We start from the raw sequence: 6,356 nt of genomic DNA, 5'->3' as shown, positions 1-6,356 counted from the left end.
AATGCTGAAGAAGCTGAAGTTGAATGGTTCTATGAAGACCTACAAGACCTTTTAGAACTAACACCCAAAAAAGATGTCCTTTTCATTATAGGGGACTGGAATGCAAAAGTAGGAAGTCAAGAAACACCTGGAGTAACAGGCAAATTTGGCCTTGGAATACGGAATGAAGCAAGGCAAAGGCTAATAGAGTTTTGCCAAGAAAATGCACTGGTCATAGCAAACACCCTCTTCCAACAACACAAGAGAAGACTCTACACATGGACATCACCAGATGGTCAACACCGAAATCAGATTGATTATATTCTTTGCAGCCAAAGATGGAGAAGCTCTATACAGTCAGCAAAAACAAGACCAGGAGCTGACTGTGGCTCAGATCATGAACTCCTTATTGCCAAATTCAGACTTAAATTGAAGAAAGTAGGGAAAACCACTAGACCATTCAGGTATGACCTAAATCAAATCCCTTATGATTATACAGTGGAAGTGAGAAATAGATTTAAGGGCCTAGATCTGATAGATAGAGTGCCTGATGAACTATGGACGGAGGTTCGTGACATTGTACAGGAGACAGGGATCAAGACCATCCCCATGGAAAAGAAATGCAAAAAAGCAAAATGGCTGTCTGGGGAGGCCTTACAAATAGCTGTGAAAAGAAGAGAAGCGAAAAGCAAAGGAGAAAAGGAAAGATATAAACATCTGAATGCAGAGTTCCAAAGAATAGCAAGAAGAGATAAGAAAGCCTTCTTCAGCGATCAATGCAAAGAAATAGAGGAAAACAACAGAATGGGAAAGACTAGGGATCTCTTTAAGAAAATCAGAGATACCAAAGGAACATTTCATGCAAAGATGGGCTCGATAAAAGACAGAAATGGTATGGACCTAACAGAAGCAGAAGATATTAAGAAGAGATGGCAAGAATACACGGAAGAACTGTACAAAAAAGATCTTCACGACCCAGATAATCTAAAGCCAGACATCCTGGAGTGTGAAGTCAAGTGGGCCTTAGAAAGCATCACTACGAACAAAGCTAGTGGAGGTGATGGAATTCCAGTTGAGCTATTCCAAATCCTGAAAGATGATGCTGTGAAAGTGCTGCACTCAATATGCCAGCAAATTTGGAAAACTCAGCAGTGGCCACAGGACTGGAAAAGGTCAGTTTTCATTCCAATCTCAAAGAAAGACAATGCCAAAGAATGCTCAATCTACCGCACAATTGCACTCATCTCACACGCTAGTAAAGTAATGCTCAAAATTCTCCAAGCCAGGCTTCAGCAATGCGTGAACCATGAACTTTCAGATGTTCAAGCTGGTTTTAGAAAAGGCAGAGGAACCAGAGATCAAATTGCCAACATCCGCTGGATCATGGGAAAAGCAAGAGAGTTCCAGAAAAACATCTATTTCTGCTTTATTGACTATGCCAAAGCCTTTGACTGTGTGGATCACAATAAACTGTGGAAAATTCTGAAAGAGATGGGAATACCAGACTACCTGATCTGCCTCTTGAGAAATTTGTATGCAGGTCAGGAAGCAACAGTTAGAACTGGACATGGAACAACAGACTGGTTCCAAATAGGAAAAGGAGTACGTCAAGGCTGTATATTGTCACGCTGCTTATTTAACTTATATGCAGAGTACATCATGAGAAACACTGGGCTGGAAGAAGCACAAGCTGGAATCAAGATTGCCGGGAGAAATATCAATAACCTTAGATATGCAGATGACACCACCCTTATGGCAGAAAGTGAAGAGGAACTAAAAAGCCTCTTGATGAAAGTGAAAGTGGAGAGTGAAAAAGTTGGCTTAAAGCTCAACATTCAGAAAACGGAGATCATGCCATCCGGTCCCATCACTTCATGGGAAATAGATGGGGAAACAGTGGAAACAGTGTCAGACTTTATTTTTCTGGGCTCCAAAATCACTACAGATGGTGACTGCAGCCATGAAATTCAAAGACGCTTACTCCTTGGAAGGAAAGTTATGACCAACCTAGATAGCATATTCAAAAGCAGAGACATTACTTTGCCAACAAAGGTTCGTCTAGTCAAGGCTATGGTTTTTCCAGTGGTCATGTGTGGATGTGAGAGTTGGACTGTGAAGAAGGCTGAGCGCTGAAGAATTGATGCTTTTGAACTGTGGTGTTGGAGAAGACTCTTGAGAGTCCCTTGGACTGCAAGGAGATCCAACCAGTCCATTCTGAAGGAGATCAGCCCTGGGATTTCTTTGAAAGGAATGATGCTAAAGCTGAAACTCCAGTACTTTGGCCAGTTCATGCGAAGAGTTGACACATTGGAAAAGACTCTAATGCTGGGAGAGACTGGGGAGCAAGAGGAGAAGGGGACGACAGAGGATGAGATGGCTGGATGGCATCACTGACTCGATGGACGTGACTCTGCGTGAACTCCTAGAGTTGGTGATGGACAGGGAGGCTTGGCGTGCTGCGATTCATGGGGTTGCAAAGAGTTGGACACGACTGAGCGACTGATCTGATCTGATCTACTTCTGTCTGATTCAGAGTTTGAGATTGGAGGTGAATGTTATCCAAATATCTTTGGCAATATACCAAAGGAAGTTATCAAAGGTTTTTCTCTTTGGAGTTGTTTATATCACAAATTATGTTAACTGATTTCCTGATGTTCAGCCATCCTTGCATCTCTGGAACCCACTCCACTTGGTCCCCATGTCCTACCCCTCTAATGTAATGTTTAATTTCATGGTTTGTTTTTTTTAATCAGTATTCCTAAGCGACACTGGTCTGCGCTTTCTCTTTCTGTACTACTTCTGGTGGATTTTGGTATCAATAAATTGTGGTTCAGTCGCTCAGTCATGTCCAACTCTCCGTGATCCCATGGATCGCAGCACACCAGGCTTCCCTGTCCTTCACTACCTGCCGGAGTTTGCTCAATAAATGTTTACTACATAAAACCACGCAGAGTCGGACATGACTTAGCAAGCGAACAGCAGAGACATAAGAAAGAATTGGGAGCTGCCCCTCTCTCAGGCACTGGGGCCGTTTAAGTGGTGTTGTACTATCTGTTCTTTTGGGGTATTGTAAGAGGTCTTCCTCTGAAACATTCTGGGCCTTTACACTATTTTTTAAGGAGGGTAGACTTGGATGGGAGAAGGCAATGGCACCCCACTCCAGTACTCTTGCCTGGAAAATGCCATGGATGGAGGAGCCTGGTAGGCTGCAGTCCATGCGGTCGCTAGGAGTCGGACACGACTGAGCGACTTCACTTTCACTTTTCCCTTTCATACATTGGAGAAGGAAATGGCAACCCACTCCAGTGTTCTTGCCTGGAGAATCCCAGGGACGGGGGAGCCTAGTGGGCTGCCGTCTCCGGGGTCGCACAGAGTCGGACACGACTGAAGCGACTTAGCAGCAGCAGCAGTAGCAGTAGACTTGGATGACTTATTTCTCCAAGGGTAATCCATTTGTACAGATTTTTACATCTCTTTGGGGGTCATTTTTTTCTATATAAAATGTGTTCCTTATGTTTTCAAATTCCCAAAATCCTTCACATACACCAGAACCTGTTTGCTGGGAACTGAGTTTTCCACGTCTCTGTAGTTGTTTCCCCACAGACTTTTTAATTTTGTGTGTTTTCTTCTTCTTTTTTCTGGATTGGGTTGGTTAATCGTGTCCCTTTTACTGTTGAGTTTCTTCCCCTCAAAAACACAAGTGAAATGAACACTTAAAAATGGGTAAGATGGTAAATTTGATGGTATGTGTGTTTTAACACAATAAACAACAAGAAGGGCTTCCCTGAGGGTCCAGTGGTTAAGAATCTGCCTTGAGATGCGAGGGACACTGGTACAGTCCCTGGTCTGGGAGGATCCCTTATGCCAACGAGCATCTAAGCCCCTGGCCCACGACTACTGAGCCCAGGTGCTGCAACTGTGAAGCCGGGTGCCCCGAGCCCACGCTCCGCAACGAGAGAGACCACCACAGTGAGAAGCCCACGCCCCGCGGCAAAGAGCAGCCCCCGCTCACAGCGGCTAGAGAAAGCCCGCGCGCAGCACCAAGACACCCACAGCCAGAAAAGACACAGGGAAGAGACAGCATGTAGAAGAAATGGTTTTCTTAAAAAAAAAAAAAAGGAAATGCAGGACTCGGATACATTTGTTTGTTCTATCAGTGGTAATACATCAGTTTCCTCTCTTCATTTCTGCCTTCTGTTTTTCTTAGCTTTTTCTCCTGTTCTCTTAAATGTATTGAGTCATATGCTTAATTCATCAATTTTTATTCTTTCATGCTTTCCTGATGGCTCAGCTGGTAAAGAATCCACCTGCAATGCAGGAGACCCCAGTTTGATTCCTGGGTCGGGAAGATCCACTGGAGAAGAGATAGGCTACCCACTCCAGTATTTTGGGGCTTCCCTTGTGAGTGAGCTGGTAAAGAATCTGCCTGCAATGCGGGAGACCTGGGTTCGATCCCTGGGTTGGGAAGATCCCCTGCAGAAGGGAAAGGCTACCCAAGCCAGTATTCTGACCTAGAAACAGTCCATGGACTGTACAGTCCATGGGGTCACAAAGAGTTGGACACGACTGAGCAACTTTCACTTCACTCCACGCTTATTAATAAAGGCATTTGTGGCTACAGCTTTTCCTCCAAGGATTGCTTTAGCTGCGTCTCACAGGTTCTAGTTTGACGTATTTACATTATCACTTAAGACCCCTCCTCCAGGAAGTGTCCTTCTGTGTTCCCATGACACTCAATCCACTCACCCACCATAACCCCCTCACTGCATTATAAAGATCTGCAGCAGACCATGCGATATAAGAAAACAATGCAAGTTACATATATAACTTTAAACTTTCCAGTAGCCACACTAAGGTGCATTCAGAGAAACAGGTGAGATTAATCTTAATGTTTTATTTAACCCAAGGTGTCCAAAATATTATCATTTCAATACATGATCAATAGAAAACCACTGTTAATTAGATTTTACGTTCGTTTCTGCACCCAGCCTTCAGAATCTGGTGTGTTTCACGTTACAGGACATTTCAGTTTACACCGGCCACAGTCTTGGTGGCTAAGAGCCTGGTGCGCCTTGTGTGGGTCTAAGTCCTGTTTCTAGTCTAGCTGCCCATTTCTTGGCTCCCAGACTGCAAGCTACCCAAAGGGCAAGTTCTACTTTACCTTTGACATGGTATTCGTGATGCTTCCCACATTGTCAGATCATGAGCCCCAGTGGTACTTTCCGAGTTAAGGACTGGCGCTACCCCTCCGTTTATCCACCCGCTGCCCTTCACTGTCATTCACCCAGCCATCAGCTAGTCACTGCCCACCTTCCACCTGCTGCAGTCTGCCTGGTGCTACCAGGTGTGACCAAAGAAGCGTCTCCAAGCATCTCTAAGAAGGAATAAATTTCTTTCATCCTTGGACTTCTTACTGGACCAAATTCTTAAGAGCCCCCAAGGAACCATGAGAAGCTCCACCCTCTGACTCCAGGGCGGAGCGGCCAAGGACAGCTGAGCATGGCTGGTATTTCTCAAAGGCAGACAAGGGCAACATGAGCACATAAAGACACACAGTGGCATAAAGATGCCACTAAAGACACACAAAGACCCCCAAATAGTGTTCTGGGTATAGGCTGCAATTGCAAAGAATGGCCAAGAGGCAATTCTTCAGCATCTAGAGATGCCATGGGACATGATTCTAGTTTATGGCGTGAAACTAAGGGTTTTTAGGAAGCTTTGCCTCTCTGATATAGACACCTTTTCCTCTCTATCACCCCTTTCTTTCTCTTCCTGACTGGAACTCACTCAAGATGCCTGGAGTAGCTGCAGCCTTCTTGTAACCATGAAGACCAAGCTACCTCCTAAGGATGGCAGAGTAGAAATACAGAAGGGTGTGGGTTCTTGATGGCATCATGGAGCTGCCATACTTCAACCTGCTGCTGCTGCCGCTAAGTCGCTTCAGTCGTGTCCGATTCTGTGGGACCCCAGGGACGGCAGCCCACCAGGCTTCTCCGTCCCCGGATTCCCCAGGCAAGAACACTGGAGTGGGTTGCCATTTCCTTCTCCAACGCATGAAAGTGGAAAGCGAAAGTGAGTCGCTCAGTCGTGTCTGACTCTTATCGACCCCATGGACTGCAGCCCACCAGGCTCCTCCATCCATGGGATTTTCCAGGCAACAGTACTGGAGTGGGATGCCATTGCCTGCCAAATGCCAGACGTTTTGCTCCATGTAAAAGAAAATGGAAAGGAAAAAAAAAAAAAGCTTCTCTTGTTATGTCTGTTCCTCGCCCTGAATGCAACCGCTGCCCGCGTATGACCAGGGCATGGCCCCTATTCACCCAGCCAGTGTTTCAGGTGCCCACCCTGAGTCAGGCCCATGTCAGGAGGTTGTAAAT

Source organism: Bos indicus, chromosome 29 (assembly GCF_029378745.1).
Source record: "Bos indicus isolate NIAB-ARS_2022 breed Sahiwal x Tharparkar chromosome 29, NIAB-ARS_B.indTharparkar_mat_pri_1.0, whole genome shotgun sequence".
Classification (NCBI taxonomy): Eukaryota; Metazoa; Chordata; class Mammalia; order Artiodactyla; family Bovidae; genus Bos; species Bos indicus.
The sequence above is the reverse complement of the archived record's forward strand: the minus strand, read 5'-3'. Positions refer to the sequence as shown.